This window comes from Schistocerca piceifrons, chromosome 1 (genome assembly GCF_021461385.2).
Source record: "Schistocerca piceifrons isolate TAMUIC-IGC-003096 chromosome 1, iqSchPice1.1, whole genome shotgun sequence".
Taxonomy (NCBI): Eukaryota; Metazoa; Arthropoda; class Insecta; order Orthoptera; family Acrididae; genus Schistocerca; species Schistocerca piceifrons.
In genome coordinates this window covers 642,685,225-642,704,473 of record NC_060138.1, presented here as the reverse complement: position 1 = coordinate 642,704,473, position 19,249 = coordinate 642,685,225, and the positions used below count along the sequence as shown (strand labels likewise).

Genomic DNA, 19,249 nt, shown 5'->3' with positions numbered 1-19,249 from the left:
GAAAAACTGAAACAAGTGTCAAACCAATTGTGGTTTGCTTATTTCCTATTTTATAGATGAGTATTACTACAGCATGTTTTAGTCTGTTTGCAAGTATATCCTTATTAGAAAGATAGCTCAAATGCAGTCATATTATGCAACCATGACAATTTCATACTGTGGTAGGAATCCCATCAGAGCCAGAAGAATTAATATGTTTTAGGCACCCTATGCTTCTCCGTGATCTATGGACATTGTCAAGGTAAGGTGACTTCTGTACCATAGGTACTACCACATCAGATGAGTGATCTGTGAGAAGAGTGAGTGAGATCTGTGAGGACACCAGACAAACATGTGGTTCATGAAAAGAGCCAGCAGCCTTTCAGTAGTTGCAGAGGGAACAGTCTGGATGATTGACTGATCTGACATTATAAAATCAACCAAAATGATGTTGAATGCTGGTACTGTGACTATCTGAAAGGATTAGGAAACTACAGCTCTTATTTTTCCCAAGGGCATGCAGCTATACTATGAGCACATGGTTAAAAGAAGATGACATCTTCTTGGGTAAAATATTGAAGAGGTAAAATAGTCTCACCAGATGTAGACTACTCAGGAGAACATCTTCATCAGGAAAACATAACATATCTCCTACAGTTTGGAAAGTGTAACATTAGAACCCTTAAGCAGATAGGGAAGTTAGAAAATTTAAAAAGGAAATGAATAGGTTGCGGTTGGATATTAAGGGAATTAGTGAAGTGGGTAGTAGGAACAGGATTTCTGGTCAGGTGAGAAGAGTGTTATCAATAAAAAATCAAACAGGGGCTATGTAGAAATGGATCTAATAATGAATAAGAAAATAGGAACATGGGTATGTAACTACAAACAGCTTAGTGAACACATTATCATAGCCATGATTGACACAAAGCCAACTCCCACCACAGTTCATATGCCATTTAGCTTTGCAGATAATGAAGAGGCTAGAACAACATATGATGAGGTAAAAGATTATTCAGGTAGTTAAGAGAAATGAAAATTTAATTGTGATGGGGTACTGGAATTCAATGGTAGGTTAATGAAGATGTAAAGTAGTGGAAGAACATGGACTGGTGGAAGGGAATGACAGATGACACTGTGTGGTAAATTTTGCAACAAGTATAATTTAAGTGTTGCTAATACTTGGTTTAAAATTCATGGAAGATGGTTGTATACATGGAAGAGACATGTAGCCACAGGAAAGTTTCAAATAGACTACACAACAGTATGACAGAAATTTCAAAACAATATTTTAAACTGCACAATATTTTCATGGGCAGATGTGGACTCTGTCCATGATTTATTGGCTGTAAACTGTACAGTAAAAATGAAGGATGTTAAGGACATGGAATCTATCTGTGTTGAAAGAACTAGAGGTTGTTGAGAGTTTCAAAGGTAATATTAGCCATAACTTACTGAAACAAGTGTAAGGAACACAACAGAAGATGAATGAGTAGCCTTGATAGATGAAATAGTGAAAGCAGCACACAATCAAATAGGGAAAAAGATCAATCTCAGTAGAAATCCTTAGATAATGCATGAGATACCGAATCTAATTGATGGATTTAGAAAATAAGAAAATGCAGTCAATGAAGCAGATAAAAGAGAATGCAGGCATCTAAATAATGTAATTGACTGGAAGTGCAAAATGGCAAAGTGGGAATGGTTAGATAGGAAATATAAGGACCAAGAAGCATTTATAGCTAGGGCAAAGACAAGTACCAGCTATAGGAAAACAAAAGAGACCCTTCAAGAAATTAGAAGCAGCTGTATGAATATTAAGAGCTGAGATCGCAATCCAGTACTAAGCATAGAAGGGAAAGCTGGAAGGTGCAAGAAATATACAGAATGGCTATGAAAGTGAAATGAACTTGAAGGCAAAGTTATAGAAAGGGAAGAGGAAGTAGATGAAGATGAGATCGAGGGTACAATATTGCATGAAGAGTTTAACAGAGCACTGAAAGACCTAAATCAAAATGAGGCCCCTGAAGTAGATAATATTCAGTAAAATTATTGATGTAATTGAGACAGCCAGCCATGACAAAACTTCTCCCCCTGGAGAGGAAGATATATGGGAAAGGTTAGTTTATTCCCTTGGACTTCAAGAAGAATGTATTAATTCCAATTCTAAAGAAGACAGGTGCTGACAGGTGTGAATATTACTGATCTATCAGTTTGATAAGTCATGGTTGAAAAATACTGACATGAATTATGTACATAAGAATAGAGAAACAGACAGAAGCTGACCAGAGAACACCAATTTACCTTTGTCACAAGTATCCTGTAACAAGTGGGGCACTTTTGGGGTTCTTCTGTGGGAGGTTCTGGGTTTGAGGGGATGAGAAAGTGGCTCTGGTTATTTGCTTCTGTACCAGGTCGGGAGGGTAGTTGCGGGATGTGAAAGCTGTTTTCAGGTTGTTGGTGTAATGGTTCAGGGATTCAGGACTGGAGCAGATTCATTTGCCACGAAGACCTAGGCTGTAGGGAAGGGACAGGATACTTTCCGGGACTGGATCAGACTCTGAATGTGGCTCTCCAGCAGAGATACGACTTCCTCAAATCCTACCCTGAAATGAGATCCATCCTTCATGAAATCCTCCCCACTCCACCAAGAGTGTCTTTTCACCGTCCACCTAACCTTCATAACCTTTTGGTTCATCCCTATGAAATCCCCAAACCACCTTCCCTACCCTCTGGCTCCTACCCTTGTAACCACCCCCGGTGTAAAACCTGTCCCATGCACCCTCCCACCACCACCTACTCCAGTCCTGTAACCTGGAAGGTGTACACAATCAAAGGCAGAGCCACATGTGAAAGCACCCACGTGATTTACCAACTGACCTGCCTACACTGTGAAGCTTTCTATGTGGGAATGGCCAGCAACAAACTGTCCATTCACATGAACGGACACAGGCAGATAGTGTTTGTTGGTAATGAGGATCACCCTGTGGCTAAACATGCCTTGGTGCACGGCCAGCACATCTTGGCACAGTGTTACACCATCCGGGTTATCTGGATACTTCCCACTAACACCAACCTATCAGAACTCCGGAGATGGGAACTTGCCCTCCAATATATCCTCTCTTCCCGTTACCCACAAGGCATCAACCTCTGCTAATTTCAAGTTGCCACCGCTCATACCTCACCTGTCATTCAACAACATATTTGCCTCTGTACTTCTGCCTCGACTGACTTCTCTGCCCAAACTCTTTGCCTTTACGTATGTCTGCTTGTGTCTGTATATGTGCGGATGGATATGTGTGTGTGTGTGAGTGTATACTTGTCCCTTTTTTCCCCCTAAGGTAAGTCTTTCCACTCCCAGGATTGGAATGACTCCTTACCCTCTCCCTTAAAACCCACATCCTTTTGTGTTTCCCTCGCCTTCCCTCTTTCCTGATGAAGCAACTGTGGGTTGCAAAAGCTTGAAATTTGTGTGTGTGTTTGTGTTTGTTATTGTCTTTATCAACATACCAACACTTTCATTTGGTAAGTTACAGCACCTTTGTTTTTAGATATATTTTCTCACGTGGAATGTTTCCCTCTATATAATGATCCATTTTGGTGAGGTGGGTCATGCATTCAGATCCGACACAAGATTTTGTTGCAGCTCTGACACAGGGTTTTGTTGACAAATATTAGCAGCTAGCTCAGTGCGAGTGGCTGGAGGATAATTCTTTCACCTGGCATCATCTGTGTGGCTGATCATGGATCTGCATATATGAGGAGTGGCACTATGTGAAGCCGCCTGTGATCACTGCGTGCAGCGAGCACACTCATTCCGCATGTGCGCAATGTTGATGTCAGAACCTGGCTCAGTGCTTTGCTTTGTGTGTGCGGGGGAGGGGGGGGGGAGGGCAGGGGGGGGGGGGGGGGGAGGCAGTTCTACCACATGCCTGCACAGACTGTTACTTGCTCTTGCTCCCGTTGTTGCTGTTAGCTCTTGATATGTGAAAGACATGAAGTAAAACCATACTGGATATAAGCATGACCCATAATTTCACCCAACCACTTGCAGTCCCTTTTGCTCTAGTGTTGCTGCTTGACTAATACCCTTACATTGCAAATGAAATTTTGAAAATTTATACTGTCATTTACACCCGTAAAATTTATATGAGACACCACTAGGTCCTGGCTGACACTGTAGCATAATGACACTCACAGTCTGTGTTTCTTTTTCTTTCTTCCATTCCTTTTGATATCGTAGACTGTGTTCACACAATTCTCCTTTAGTACAAATTTGGTGTTTTTGAGATAGTTGTGAATCCTCTTCCTTGTTCTGTCTTTTAATCTTATTCTTAATTCATTGGAATGCATTTCCTCTGTCACATTCTTTCTCTGGTATTGTCATACATTTTCAAGCACTTTATTTCATTTTTCTTCTTCTTCTGAGCAGTTTTCTGCTAAGAACCACCTTAAAATTTGCATTGATATTTACTGACATCTATGTGAGCATACTCTACACTTCTGCATATTCTGTTATCTTTGTTGATGCAATTTAAATGTTTTGTTCTTTCATACAATTGGTAGGCCACCTCTCCTTGAATTTTGTAATAAATAAAAATAAAAAAAAATAAAAAAAAGTGACACAATTGAGTGGACTTTGCAGATAAAATTTGCCAGTTTTGCTTAATTGTGACATTCTACTACTATAGTTTCACTATTTTCACTACTTGAAACTGTCTGATTTCTATTCAGTGTACTCCTGGTCATCTTCTTTGATTTTACTATTGTTCTTGGTGACTTCATTCTTCACTGTTTCCTCTTGGTCCATAAAATTTTTCATTTGCATCTCTTACAGTCTCCTCAGTTTTTGTTACATTACTACGCACTTCTTCTAGGTCTTTCTTTTCTTTCAAATTTTCTTTCTTACCCAAATTGGTTATCGTCTCTAGTTCTCCACCCATGGCTGCACATGTTTGTTTACTTTAGTTTTTGTAGTTTTCCATCCAATTTGGAAATCTTTGCTTTGATATCTTTATTTCTTCTGCTGTTTTTCTCTCTCATGCTTTCTGTTCTTCCTTTTCTCTTAGCTGTTGCACTTACTGTTCTTGTATACTTTGTTCTGACTCACCAGATATGGCAGTAAATATTGATTAAGTCCTCTTAGTACCTTTAACTCTGGATTTTTCGTCTCTTCTTCCTATTCTTCCATTAATTCTTTTCTTAGCCCTCTTTCATATGTCTCTCTCTTTCCTCTTAACTCCTCACCAAGTAATGTGGTGCAGTGGTTAGCACACTGGATTAAGCGTTTGGGAGGATGATGGTTCAAATCTGTGTCCAGCCATCCTGATTTAGGTTTTCTGTGATTTTCCCTAAATCCCCACAGGCAAATGCCAAGATAGTTCTTGTGAAAGGGCATGGCTGACTTCCTTCCCCATCCGTCTCTAATCTGATGGGACTGATGACCTCACTGTTTGCTCCTCTCCCCTCAAGTCAACCAATCAAATTTAACTCTTGTTTTCTTGTAATCCTTTATCATTATGCTTCCCATAATTCACTAAAAGTCATTTCTTCTTTTGCTGACCTACTTATGACCCTGAACCAGGGGTGCTGCCATACATAGTGTAATCTCCCAGTTTGATTTTGCTACCATCCAAAAATTATGAATCCTTAGTGTCTTTCCCTTGTTCCACTTTATTCTTGTCCTTGTCCTTATTTATCCATGCAAATATTTCTTCTGTTTCAGCCATACAGGTAATTGGCAATGCTATTCATTTATCAGTCATCCTTTAACTTGACAAACATGTAAAATACAGTTCACTCTGGATCATCACTCACTATTCCACAACCCCAAGAAAAATGTGACTGTTCCACTCAAATATTTCGTTGTAGCAATGCTCGAAAAATTACAGCATTGCTTCTTGTGACACTTCATTGCCTAGAACTGCTATAGCAGCATAGAGTAGCATACTCAGCAACACTGAAGGCTGTTCACTGGTGTTCTTGTAATGTTTTCCCTTGTTCAATCATATAAAAGCATCCCATTTATCCAGTTTACCATTTACTGAACAGTCCTTTCTGTCTGCATGGATCACTACACTGATTCCTACTAGCCATTTGACAATGGGTATGCACTCCCCTATTGTTGGTATGTACTGCGAGTTCTTTCACAATCAGTTTTTAATTTTAATATAATTCTTTTGGTTTATTCTACCTCAAATAATTCTTCACCAAAGATTATACAGTCACTTGATGCTCCAATATCAAGTCACTCATCACTTTGGAGATTTAGAGCAATAAACTCTTCAAACACTGGGAGATTCAGAGCAATAAATTCTTCAAACTCCATAGTTAAACCAAAAACTGTTTATTGGACAGAAACTTATTCTTGATCACAAATGAACTCAAGCATATATTTATCCTGTTCTTATTTACAGTCAGGCTACTTTTATAATCTTCATTAGATATGAGAGACTCCTGCCTTGCCAATAAACATCAGCAAGTTTGAACATCAAATTGTTTACACACACATGCTTTTCTACTTAATCAACATACACATCTTCATATATACTATGCAAGCCACACTATGTTGTGTGGAGGATGGTACCCTGTATCAACTATAGTCATTTCATCTTCTGTCCCACTCATAAATAGAGAGAGGGAGAAATGGCTGCCCATATGCCTCCATATGAGCCCTAATTTCTCATATCTTAGGTTCATGGTCCGTAGGCAAATTGTATGTTGGTGGCAGTAGAATCATTCTCCAGTTAGCTTGAAATGCTGGTTCTCTAAATTTTCTCAATAGTGTTACTTAAAAAGAATGTCAAATTCCCTCAATTGATTCAACATCTACATCTACATCATACTCCACAAGCCACCTTATGATGTGGTAGAGGGTACCTTTGGTACCACTATCTGATCCCTCCAACCCTGTTCCACTCGCTAATAGTGTGTGGGAAGAATGATTGTTGGTAAGCCTCTGTATTGGCTCTAATTTCTCAGATTTTCTCCTCATGGTCAATACGCAAGATGTATGTGGAGGGAAGCAATCAGTTGTTCAACTCTTCCTCAAAAGTGCTGTCCTGAAATTTCAATAGTAAATTTCCCCCTGATGCACAAAGTTTATTTTGTAACGTCTCACAGTGGAGTTGGTTTAGCATTTCCGTAACGATCTCTCACCAGCTAAATGATCCCGTGATGCAACACACCACTCTTTGTTGGATCTTCTCTATCTCCTTTATCAGTCCTATGAGATAGGGATCCCTGTTAGATGAACAATACTCAAGAATCAGGCAAACAAGCACCTTATAAGCCACTTATTTCGTGGATGAGTTACATTTCCTTAAGATTCTTCCAATGAATCTGCTTTACTCACTATTGTTTTATGTGGAAACTCCACTTAAGATTGCTCTGAATAGTTACGCCTAAATATTTGATGGCAGATGCTGACTCCAGCTGTTTGTCATCAATAGTGTAGCTGTACAGTCATGGATTTCTTTTCCTATGTATGCACAATATGTTACATTTATTTATGTTCAGGGTCAACTGCCAGAGTCTGCACCATTCATCAATTCTCTGCAGGTCGTTCTGCAAATTCTTACTATCTCCTGGCATTGCTACTTTGATATAGGCAACTGCATCATCTGTGAATAGTTTTAAAGAGCATCCAACACTTTCTACAAGATCATTTATATGTATTGTAAACAGCAATTGACCTATCACACTACCTTAAGGTACTCCAGATGTTACCTTTACATCTGTCAATTTTGTTTTGTTAAGAGCAACATGTTGAGTTCTATCTGCAAGAGAGTCTTGAATCCAATTGCAAGTCTGCTCCAATACTCTGTAAGCTCATATTTTTTCCATTAAATAACAATGTGGGACAGTTTCAAATGCCTTACTGAAATCAAGGGACATGGTATCACCATGAGCGCCATTGTGCACTGCACTGTGGATCACATGGAGGAACAGAGTGAGCTGAGTTTCACAGGATCTCTGTTTGCAGAGTTTCACAGGATCTCTGTTTGTGAAATCCATGATAATGTTTATAGAGGAGATGTTGATTTTCCAAAAACGTCATAATTCTTGAGCATAGAACATATCTCATAATTCTACAACAGATTGACAACAGTGATGTAACTCTATAATTGTGTGGGTCTGTCTTACAGCATTTCTTAAAAATGGGAATGACCTGCACTTTTTTCCAGTCATTAGGTACCTTTCGTTGCTCAAGCAATCTACAATAAATTCCTGCTAGAAGGGGAGCAAGTTTTTTAATATAATCTTTATAGAATTTATTGGTATCTTATCTGGTCCTGGCATCTTTCCATTACTAAGTGATTGTAGCTACTTTTCAGTTCTGCAATCGGTTGTCTCAATATCTGCCATTTTGACGTTCATACAACAATTAAAAGGATGGACAGTGTTACGATCTTCTGTGGTGAAACAACTTTGGAAGACCGAATTCAGTATAGTACTTTGGCCTTCTTGCTGTTATCTTCTGTTTCAGTGCCAGTGTGGTCACTGAGAGAGTGAATAAATGATTTTGACCCACTTACTTATTTTACATACAACCATAATCTCTTAGGGTTTTTACTCAGGTTGGTTGACATCTTACTTTTAAAATCATTGAACTCTTCTCCCATTGCTTTCCTTATGCTCATTTTTGCTTTGTTCAGCTTTGGTTTGTCTGCTAGGTTTTTACTTCTTTCGAATCTGAGATGAAGCGCTCTTTGTTTATGTAGTGCTTTTCTAACATGGCTATTAAACCATGCTGCATCTTCCCCATCCCTTAAAACCTTACTTGGAATATCCCTTTGAATTTTTTCCATTTCTTCTCCACATCTTTGTCCTTATCACCAAATATTTAATGCTGACTGCTGAGATATTCTGGAATTTGTATCCTGTTACCCTTGCTGAGCAAATATATCTTCCTACCTTTCTTAACATTCCTTCTAGGACCCGTTGTCATAGATGCTGTCATAGCCTTATGATCACTGATACCTTCTTCTAAGTTAACTAATTCGACAAGTTCAGGGCTGTTTGTTGCCAGGAAGCCTAAGATGTTACCCTCATGAGTTGGTTCTCTAACTGTCTGCTCAAGGTAATTTTCGGACAAGGCATCCAGAACAATTCCACATGAATTCCTGTCTCTGGCACCAGTTTTAGTGGCATAACAGTCCCAATCTATACCTGACAAGTTGAAGTCACCCCCTATTACAACGGCATGATCAGGAAAATTACTAATGATATTCTGCAAGTTCTGTCTGAAGCTCTCTACAAGTACACATGCTGACCCAGGTGGTCTATAAAAGCAGCCAATCACCATTTTTGACCGTTCTTTGATATTCAATGTCACCCAGTTTAATTCATATTCAGAATCAATGATAAGCTCGCTAGATTTTATCTAATTTTTTACTGCAATAAACACACTGTCATCATTGCCAACTAACCTATCCTTATGGTAAGCATTCCAATCTGAACTTAGGATTTTGTTGTCATTGATGTCTGGTTTCAACAAGCTTTCTGTTCCCAATACTGTCTTGGATTCCCATTAAAGTTCCCAAAGCAGCTCTGTAATACTTGTGTGTTGTTCAAACCTACTGTTAACAAATCCATAAGTCTGCTTCTGAATTGCTTCAATGTCTTTCTTTAATCTGACTTGGTGCAAATCTCAAGCACTACTCAAGAATGGGTTTGCACTAGTATCCTATATGTGGTCTCTTTTGCAGATGAACCACACTTTCTCAAAATTCTCACAATAAACTGAAGTCAATCATTCATCTTCCCTAACACTGTCATTTACTCATTCAGTTTCATATTGCTTTGCAGCATTATACCCAGATATTTAAATGATCTTAGACACTACTAATGCTTCATTCAAACATTACTGGTTTCTTTCTCCTACTCATCTGCATTAACTTACATTTTTCTTCATTTACAGCTAGCTGCCATTCATAACATCAACTAGAAATTTTGTTTAAGTCATATTCTTCTCTGTTTGGCAGTCAACATACTTTTCTGCTTCTTACAAACACATTATTTCACTTGGCACTCGGGCAGCTATATTCCTCACCATAGTGGCCTTCACTTGGCTACACATAAATTGGAGACACTGTAAAGATATAGATACCTTACAATGTGCAGTCTCACTGAATCAGAATGTTTGCCCAAGGTAATTGGTTATGAAACAGAATTCATTTCCCCGATGTGGCAACATAACTGAAAACTGGTTAAAGCTTCCCATACTGGGAAAACAACTTTACTGACCACTGAGGATTGAGTGATCATGACTAGATATACTCAACACTCTTTGACACACCTATTGTGCCACAAAGGGCCCACTAGTTGTCTCCTACAACCATGAGGGCTGTTGACCAAATCCTCAGTTTCGTGTATTTCTAGCTGATAGACTAAATTGTTTAAACATTAATCTCTTTCGGCCAATAAGCTCTAGAAACAGGCTGTAGGCATTTTCAGTGGCCCTTTCCTGTTCCTTGTAATGGCACTCCTCTACAAAGTGCTGCTCCTGTCAGCACTTCTTGGATGTTTATTTCCAACAGATGTAAAACACTTGCTATTATAAGAAATAAATTAGTCTTTAAGCCAGCATATTGGGTCCCAACCACAAACCACTTAAATAGATTGTGGAAAAGTCACTCCATCATCTCCAGGCTGGCCAAAAGCCCCTTACACCAGATTCCAGAAACTGGTCCTGGCATGCTCCACTGTGAAGAGGATGGTTTCAAGGCATGGCCAAGATTGATGCATTACAAGTTGTTTTTGAACTGACAGTATTCTACCATATTTTTAGTATGTACTGTAAGGAGGCTCCTAGTTTCTTGATTCCATGTGCTTTGGTTTGGCATGTTTTATTTCATATGTTTGCAGTTATTCATAGGTAATGACAAGTTACTGTGCCAGTGTCACTTCTTAACTGTACATGTATGTATATATTAAATTTAGATATTAGTAACTGTAAACATAATCCACTTAACATTATATGAGGGTTGCCCAGAAAGTAAAGCAATGCATTTGTTTTTCTTCAACAATTCCTTATTGAACATAATGATAATTACACACATGAAAGAATGGTGTTTTATATACAAACCCTATTTTTCCATGTAATCTCCATCCCATTCTGTGGCCTTCCTTCAGCACGAAACAAGGGCATGTATGCCCTGTTGTTACCAATCCCTGTCCTAGTGGCAGAGCCAGTGCTTCACTTTGTGAATCACCTCCTCATTGTCCTCAAAATGTCTTCCATGAATGGCATCCTTTAATATGTCCTTGCAAATGATAACATCAGCTCGCTGCAACATGTCAGGTGTGACAGCTGTGGGTGGTCTCCCCGATCGCTGCAAATCATAGAGCTCTGCCGAACTGCCTTCTGATGACCTCACCCTCCGTGCCCAGCGACTAACTGTATCTGTCAACAGCAAATTCTCCATAGACGTTGCACAAACATTTGTGAAAATTCCCCACAGTTTCTTTCTCTGCAGTGAGAAATTCAATGACAGCATGTTGCTTGTAATGTACATCACCTACAGACGCCATTTTGAAAATGTCCTGCAGCTACACTATCTGTCAGAAGTGACAGAAACTTGGCATGATCACTAGGAAGACTTCAAATAATACATAAGTAACAGTTTGCATTCATGGCATTGTTTTTGTCTGAGGAAAAAAAAATGCAGTGCATTACTTTCTGGGCAATCGTCATACATGTTACAACTACACACATCAATACAGTTGCACAATAACATTGAGTATAAACAAAGTAAAATGTGAATTTATAGGCAACCTGATGCCACGGAATTGAGGGAACATTCTGAGTATATCACCTCCAGATGGCAAGGAGGTGGGACAAACCTCTATGCTATACTTTATCCTATCTTCTATTCTTTTTTTCTTTTCTTAAAAAAAATAGTTGTTATAATTTTCTATAACCTAAATCATATATGTGATTAATCAAAATACAAATGTTGCTTAAGAAAAACGTTGCTTAAAAAACCATAAGAGAAAAGTAATAGCCCATGTCCAGGTGGCAGGGATGGTCAATGGTGCACATGGCATGTGATGGGTAGCCACAATAGTCAACATCAAGTGCAGTGATCAAGAGACCTAAATGTCCAGCAGTAATAAACTGGGCAGCCAAAAAAAGAACCTCCTCTTAAGTTTAGTTCACAACCTTGATTACAAACCCACATTCAAAATTAATGAAATGAATTGGTTCAGCTACATTGCAGCATACTTAATTACTGTTACAGACAATAAAAAATTCAGAATGCCATTTATTCTACATATTTACATTCTAATGAGTTACTGTATTATGTTGTAAAAAAATTTGTCTTACATGGGTAATATTTTCAAAACTGAGATATTTTTAATATATTCATCACTTTACACATATATACATGAATTTTGTTCATCATATTATTATTTCTCTTTGACCAAAAAATATACTGGAAAATACAAAGATAGTTTTATGGCTAAAAACAACTTCTCTAAAGTCTTCTATAACCACAGGGATGAGTCAGTCTCTATTCCTGATTGTGGGATACAGCATAAACATTCACACTTACACACACACACACACACACACACACACACACACACACACACACACACACACTTAACATAAAATACATAAACAGTATACTTTCAGGAAATATATGAATTTTTAGCTTTTATTGGTAAAAGAGCTTGCATTATGTAATGTTACCCCCCCACACATCACCATTAAAGTTCTCATTCTTTGCACAAATTGTGAAAACTTTGAAAGGAGTAAGATTACGAAAGAAGAACTTTTTTACTTATCATGATTATCTCCGTGTTGTTGTTGTTGTTGTTGCTGGCTCAAAATCTTGTTGTGTCTAGGAGTAAATTCTTGCTGCTGAAAATTCTGGTTTAACGTTGTGGGTTCTTGAAGACGAAATAACTGATGAAGAGTTGCCTGTTGCTATGAATATCTTTTTATTTTATCCTATTCCTCTAAACCACACCAACTTTATAATTACCACATCCAAAAAAAACAATAATTACATTCTTGGTGACAAACTTTAAAAAAATGCCTTCTTCCATTTGAGCAATGCCCATTACTACTTACATTCTGCAGTACTCACAATTTCCAAAGAGTTTAGAAAGCAAAAGAGTTTACAAACTTTCTCACCAGCAGAACAATCTTTACCAAATTATATCATTATTTCATAAATAAATCCAGAAACAAATTTAATAATTAGCATCTAATTGCACAATTAATAATATGAATTTTAAGTGTGCCAGAAATTTTGTAATTTCAATCATTCTTAAAAGAAGATTAATTTTCACTGTTAGTACATATTGATTGTAACACATTAATTTCTTTTTTCTATATTTTAGCCTGAAATATAATACATTGTATACAAAATCTTTTGAATTCTTTTAATGAAACAGCTGAGATAATTTTAACCTAAGCAAGAATTGACAGCATATGTGGTATCAGTTATCTATATATACGTATATACACTCCTGGAAATTGAAATAAGAACACCGTGAATTCATTGTCCCAGGAAGGGGAAACTTTATTGACACATTCCTGGGGTCAGATACATCACATGATCACACTGACGGAACCACAGGCACATAGACACAGGCAACAGAGCATGCACAATGTCGGCACTAGTACAGTGTATATCCACCTTTCGCAGCAATGCAGGCTGCTATTCTCCCATGGAGACGATCGTAGAGATGCTGGATGTAGTCCTGTGGAATGGCTTGCCATGCCATTTCCACCTGGCGCCTCAGTTGGACCAGCGTTCGTGCTGGACGTGCAGACCGCGTGAGACGACGCTTCATCCAGTCCCAAACATGCTCAATGGGGGACAGATCCGGAGATCTTGCTGACCAGGGTAGTTGACTTACACCTTCTAGAGCACGTTGGGTGGCACGGGATACATGCGGACGTGCATTGTCCTGTTGGAACAGCAAGTTCCCTTGCCGGTCTAGGAATGGTAGAACGATGGGTTCGATGACGGTTTGGATGTACCGTGCACTATTCAGTGTCCCCTCGATGATCACCAGTGGTGTACGGCCAGTGTAGGAGATCGCTCCCCACACCATGATGCCGGGTGTTAGCCCTGTGTGCCTCGGTCGTATGCAGTCCTGATTGTGGCGCTCACCTGCACGGCGCCAAACACGCATACTACCATCATTGGCACCAAGGCAGGAGCGACTCTCATCGCTGAAGACGACACGTCTCCATTCGTCCCTCCATTCACGCCTGTCGCGACACCACTGGAGGCGGGCTGCACGATGTTGGAGCGTGAGCGGAAGACGGCCTAACGGTGTGCGGGACCGTAGCCCAGCTTCATGGAGGCGGTTGCGAATGGTCCTCGCCGATACCCCAGGAGCAACAGTGTCCCTAATTTGCTGGGAAGTGGCGGTGCGGTCCCCTACGACACTGCGTAAGATCCTATGGTCTTGGCGTGCATCCGTGCGTCGCTGCGGTCCGGTCCCAGGTCGACGGGCACGTGCACCTTCCGCCGACCACTGGCGACAACATCGATGTACTGTGGAGACCTCACGCCCCACGTGTTGAGCAATTCGGCGGTACGTCCACCCGGCCTCCCGCATGCCCACTATACGCCCTCGCTCAAAGTCCGTCAACTGCACATACGGTTCACGTCCACGCTGTTGCGGCATGCTACCAGTGTTAAAGACTGCGATGGAGCTCCGTATGCCACGGCAAACTGGCTGACACTGACGGCGGCGGTGCACAAATGCTGCGCAGCTAGCGCCATTCGACGGCCAACACCGCGGTTCCTGGTGTGTCCGCTGTGCCGTGCGTGTGGTCATTGTTTGTACAGCCCTCTCGCAGTGTCCGGAGCAAGTATGGTGGGTCTGACACACCGGTGTCAATGTGTTCTTTTTTCCATTTCCAGAAGTGTATATAAAAAGATAACGTTAGAGGAGGATGACTTATTATAACTACTTGCAGTAGTACTTGTTTCAAGCCTATTGTACAACAAATGTTCTAAAAATTTTGCTTCTGAGTACAAACAATGATCGAATAAGAATTCCACTAGAATTTTACAAAAAAGTGAAAATGATGGTATAATTTTTACCTGATGTGGAAGACTATTGTAAATTTCTGGAGCACTATTTGTATTGGAGGTTTTATTAGCTGATGTCCTTACTGATTGTCAGACACGAAGCTGTTCCTTTTTCCAGAATGAGATTTTCACTCCTCAGCGGAGTGTGCGCTGATATGAAACTTCCTGGCAGAATAAAACTGTGTGCCGGACCGAGACTCGAAGTGGGGCCCTTTGCCTTTCGTGGGCAAGTGCTCTACCAACTGAGCTACCCAAACACAACTCTCGCCCCGTCCTCACAGCTTTACTTCTGCCAGTACCTCGCCTCCTACCTGACAAACTTTACAGAAGCTCTCCTGCGAAACTTGCAGAACTAGCACTCCTGAAAGAAAGGATATTGCGGAGACATGGCTTAGCCACAGCCTGGGAGATGTTTCCAGAATGAGATTTTCACTCTGCAGTGGAAAGTGCATTGATATGAAACCTCCTGGCAGATTAAAACTGTGTGTCGGACTGAGACTCGAACTCGGGACCTTTGCCTTCTCATTCTGGAAACATCCCCCATGCTGTGGCTAAGCCATGTCTCCGCAATATCCTTTCTTTCAGGAGTGCTAGTTCTGCAGGGTTCGCAGGAGAGCTTCTGTAAAGTTTGGAAGGTAGGAGGCGAGGTACTGGCAGAAGTGTGTAAAGCTGTGAGGACGGGGCGTGAGTCGTGCCCGGGTAGCTCAGTTGGTAGAGCACTTGCCCGAAAGGCAAAGGTCCCGAGTTCGAGTCTCGGTCCGGCACACAGCTTTAATCTGCCAGGAAGTGTTCTTTTTGCCTTGTATCAAACACATGGATATTAAAGTATTTATTTATATCTTTTAATTTCTTTATGACATTTTTATAAATTTCTATTTTACACATACAGTGAAGAGGGAGGATTGACAATCTGTTGAGCTTCATACATTGCTTGTGCTTTTCTGAGTCAACTGAATGTCTTAACTAGTAAGTGTTTTACCCCAGAACATAATTCCGTACAGTAGGATGCTGTGGTATTGTGCAAAGTAGACAATTCAGGCAGTATGAATACTTGTTTTAACAGACAGTAAACATGGAGTGTAACTTATTTTATTTAGTGTTCCATTTATTTTGATTGTGTGTGAATGTCATAAGTAGGTGGTGTTTTACTCCAGAGTATAATACCAGAGTATAATTCTGTACAGTAGGATGCTGTGGTATTGTGAAAATTAGACAATTCAAACAGTGTGTATACTACTTGTTTTAACAGACAGTAAACATGGAGTGTAACATATTTTATTTAGTGTTCCATGTATTTTGATTATGTGTTTATGTCATCTGAAGTCATTCTGAAGCCATTTTCCTGAAAACTATGTTTCCAAGGAATATGTACTTTTGTTGGATTTTATTGTCACACTGGCATTGTATCCGTCACCTTTGATACAGAAATTAAGGGACCAACCAGTTAGTTGTGCTGCAGTGTTCACTTGGAAAGTTTCCTGTAATAAACATGTTTGTGTCTTCTGCAAAACAAAAAGTGTGGTTAGGTCTAGATCATTCATGTTGTTGTTGTTGTGGTCTTCAGTCCTGAGACTGGTTTGATGCAGCTCTCCATGCTACTCTATACTGTGCAAGCTTTTTCATCTCCCAGTACCTACTGCAACCTACATCCTTCTGAATCTGCTTAGTGTATTCATCTCTTGGTCTCCCTCTACGATTTTTACCCTCCACGCTGCCCTCCAATACTAAATTGGTGATCCCTTGATGCCTCAGAACATGTCCTACCAACCGATCCCTTCTTCTGGTCAAGTTGTGCCACAAACTTCTCTTCTCCCCAATCCTATTCAATACTTCCTCATTAGTTATGTGATCTACCCATCTAATCTTCAGCATTCTTCTGTAGCACCACATTTCGAAAGCTTCTATTCTCTTCTTGTCCAAACTATTTATCGTCCATGTTTCACTTCCATACATGGCTACACTCCATACGAATACTTTCAGAAATGACTTCCTGACACTTAAATCAATACTGGATGTTAACAAATTTCTCTTCTTCAGAAACGCTTTCCTTGCCATTGCCAGCCTACATTTTATATCCTCTCTACTTCGACCATCATCAGTTATTTTGCTCCCCAAATAGCAAAACTCCTTTACTACTTTAAGTGCCTCATTTCCTAATCTAATTCCCTCAGCATCACCCGACTTAACTGGACTACATTCCATTATCCTTGTTTTGCTTTTGTTGATATTCATCTTATATCCTCCTTTCAAGACACTGTCCATTCCATTCAACTGCTCTTCCAAGTCCTTTGCTCTCTCTGACAGGATTACAATGTCATCGGCGAACCTCAAAGTTTTTATTTCTTCTCCATGAATTTTAATACCTACTCCGAATTTTTCTTTTGTTTCCTTTACTGCTTGCTCAATATACAGATTGAACAACATCGGGGAAAGGCTACAACCCTGTCTTACTCCCTTCCCAACCACTGCTTCCCTTTCATGTCCCTCGACTCTTATAACTGCCATCTGGTTTCTGTACAAATTGTAAATAGCCTTTCGCTCCCTGTATTTTACCCCTGCCACCTTTAGAATTTGAAAGAGAGTATTCCAGTCAACATTGTCAAAAGCTTTCTCTAAGTCTACAAATGCTAGAAACGTAGGTTTGCCTTTCCTTAATCTTTCTTCTAAGATAAGTCGTAAGGTCAGTATTGCCTCACGTGTTCCAGTGTTTCTACGGAATCCAAACTGATCTTCCCCGAGGTTGGCTTCGACTAGTTTTTCCATTCGTCTGTAAAGAATTCGTGTTAGTATTTTGCAGCTGTGACTTATTAAGCTGATAGTTCGGTAATTTTCACATCTGTCAACACCTGCTTTCTTTGGGATTGGAATTATTATATTCTTCTTGAAGTCTGAGGGTATTTCGCCTGTCTCATACATCTTCCTCACCAGATGGTAGAGTTTTGTCAGGACTGGCTCTCCCACGGCCGTCAGTAGTTCCAATGGAATATTGTCTACTCATTCATATACAAGAGAAAAAGGATTGGCCCAAGTATGGATCCTTGAGGAACTCAGTATCAGTGAGAATTTTTGTTTTTGTCTGAAAATTTCATTAACCTCTTATACATTACTTTTTGTGTTATTTTACTAAAGCCAGATAATAAGGCAGTTCGTCTATAGTTTTATATGTATGATTTGTCTCCTTTCCTACGAATAGGGACTACTTTAGCAAATTTAAAATAGTCTGGACAGTGACTATGCCTCACAGACAGGGACATGAAAAATACACATAGATGTCAGCATTTGAGAAATGTTATGTAGCTGGGCTCAGAGAAGCCAGTTGGAGCAATCAGAAAATCACTCAGCATTTGAATAGGAGCAATGCCACTACATCTACATCTACATCTACATCCATACTCCGCAAGCCACCTGACGGTGTGTGGCGGAGGGTACCTTGAGTACCTCTATCGGTTCTCTCTTCTATTCCAGTCTCGTATTGTTCGTGGAAAGAAGGATTGTCGGTATGCCTCTGTGTGGGCTCTAATCTCTCTGATTTTATCCTCATGGTCTCTTCACGAGATATACATAGGAGGGAGCAATATACTGCTTGACTCTTCGGTGAAGGTATGTTCTCGAAACTTTGAAAAAAGCCCGTACCGAGCTAATGAGCGTCTCTCCTGCAGAGTCTTCCACTGGAGTTTATCTATCATCTCCGTAACGCTTTCGCGATTACTAAATGATTCTGTAACGAAGCACGCTGCTCTCCGTTGGATCTTCTCTATATCTTCTATCAACCCTATCTGGCACAGATCCCACGCCGCTGAGCAGCACTCAAGCAGTGGGCGAACAAGCGTACTGTAACCTACTTCCTTTGTTTTCGGATTGCATTTCCTTAGGATTCTTCCAATGAATCTCAGTCTGGCACCTGCTTTACCGACGATCAACATTATATGATCATTCCATTTTAAATCACTCCTAGTGCGTACTCCCAGATAATTTATGGTATTAACTGCTTCCAGTTGCTGACCTGCTATTTTGTAGCTAAATGATAAAGGATCTATCTTTCTGTGTATTCGCAGCACATTACACTTGTCTACATTGAGATTCAATTGCCATTCCCTGCACCATGCGTCAATTCGCTGCAGATCCTCCTGCATTTCAGTACAGTTTTCCATTGTTACAACCTCTCGATACACCACAGCATCATCTGCAAAAAGCCTCAGTGAACT

At 40.0% G+C, this 19,249-nt stretch overlaps 1 protein-coding gene and 1 non-coding gene across 2 annotated transcripts in view; both read left to right on the top strand.

Moving 5' to 3' along the window:
* LOC124760191 (retinoid-inducible serine carboxypeptidase-like) overlaps positions 1-19,249 on the top strand; it is a 154,219-nt gene that overhangs the window by 125,677 nt on the left and 9,293 nt on the right. The gene's annotated exons all lie outside the window — the stretch shown is intronic.
* Trnaf-gaa lies at positions 15,738-15,810 on the top strand. The gene has a single exon. It is a non-coding gene; the product is annotated as a tRNA-Phe (tRNA).